The sequence below is a fragment of the Phaseolus vulgaris genome, chromosome 3 (assembly GCF_051622355.1).
Source record: "Phaseolus vulgaris cultivar YP4 chromosome 3, ASM5162235v1, whole genome shotgun sequence".
Classification (NCBI taxonomy): Eukaryota; Viridiplantae; Streptophyta; class Magnoliopsida; order Fabales; family Fabaceae; genus Phaseolus; species Phaseolus vulgaris.
The window spans coordinates 45,153,522-45,155,287 of record NC_143500.1 but is presented as its reverse complement, the minus strand read 5'-3'; the positions used below and the strand labels follow the sequence as shown (position 1 = coordinate 45,155,287).

The following is a 1,766-nucleotide window of genomic DNA, read 5'->3' as shown; positions in this document are numbered from 1 at the left end:
ATTAGTAAGATTTCAATATAAAAATTAAAATTTTACATAAGAAATATTACTTGTTCAATTTCAAAATATTCTTTTTGTCTATTTTAAAAAATATAAAACAAAATTACACTATTTAAAAAAAAACGAAAACTACAAACATCTAAATGATGATCATAATTTTTCTAATTATTTAGTTATTCTTTAAATTTTTATTTTATTTTTAATCATGATTTGCTTCTTAATTATTTTAAAAATTCTAACACGAGACAATACATTATAAGTATTTATATAAAAAGACGCTTTTAAAAAAAATATTTTTGTTAAGTAATGAACACTTTAAAATTGTAAATGTCATGTATAAGTACATATATTATGGTTAATATGGTATATCTTATGTCTCATAAATAAAATTTCTTCCCTACCTTGAAAAAAAAACTTAAAAATTGTGAAAACACTTATATATTTAATTTATTACATGTTAAATACTTAAAACGTAAATATTATATAATAAGAATTTATTTTAATTTTTTTTCAGATGGTCCGTAAAAATCACATGTAAATAAATATTAGTTATTTAAAAGCGTAAACGTTTTTATATTGGCACTTAAATTATTATTTTTTTATTAAAGTAAAAAGAATTGGCACTTCTTCAACTTAGTCATCAACAAATTTAATAAATACTTTACACCAATAACTAATTATATAATTATGGAAAAATAAAATAAAAAGATGCAATCTTGAGTATTAGATTACCTATTATCACAATCTTTTATAAAATAACCAATTAATATTTTTTATATTATTAAAAAACTTAATTGCTCATTTGAAACTTTTAAGGATAAATATATGTTTAGTCTAATGTTTTTTTATTAATGAAAAAAAGTATTTTTATGTCTCAAAGATAAATAAATAAATCTAAAGAATTAAAAAAAATAAAAGATCAAAATATGTTTTTCTCTCTATTATTATAGGACAAATATGTTAAGTACGAATGTGTTTAATAGAGGGTTAATGAAATAATTTAAAATAATACTCACTTAACAATTTTTTTATTAATCACCTTCAATATTTTAAATCCTTAACATGATTCCTATTTATTTTTGTTAAAATCAACACTAAAGAAAATAACAGTATCATATTCTTTAGGAATCAAAACCGATTGCCTTTTTGATAATGACTAAGCCAAATTTAATTAATTTTAAGAAAAGCAAAGATAATTTTCAGAATATATACTCTTTATATGATAATTAATAATATACTTAAACTATTTTCTTAACTTTAATTTTTTTTAAAATTAGTTTCCCTTAAAATAGTTGTTTAATAATTTATTTGTTCAATTTATATATTATATGTTGAAATTAATGCTTAAATAGGTAGTAGGACTCCGCTCTTCAAAATGTTATCAATCTATAACATTAATATTGGATTCTCTATTTTAACTACTCATTTGATTTACATAAAATTTTCTTATTTTATCTTTTAAATAACTATTTTTTAACTTGAATAATTATTTATAACAAGACAAACTGCTTAAACATAAAAAAATTACCTTCAATAAATTTTTATTTTAATAATTTTTATAAATAATACAAATTTTTTAATTGTGGTTATTATAAAGAAAAAGTGGATGCATAACCTAGGAATAATAGAAACTCTTTAGAAAAAATTATATAAAAAAGAAAAAGGAAAAAATAAAAATTTAAATTTGTTGAGAGTGGGATTTGAACCCACGCCCTTTCGGACCAGAACCTTAATCTGGCGCCTTAGACCAACTCGGCCATCTCAAC

At 19.4% G+C, this 1,766-nt stretch overlaps 1 non-coding gene across 1 annotated transcript; it reads right to left on the bottom strand.

The window, feature by feature from the left end:
• Positions 1 to 1,685: 1,685 nt before the first annotated feature.
• On the bottom strand, positions 1,686 to 1,766 carry TRNAL-AAG (transfer RNA leucine (anticodon AAG)). The gene has a single exon. It is a non-coding gene; the product is annotated as a tRNA-Leu (tRNA).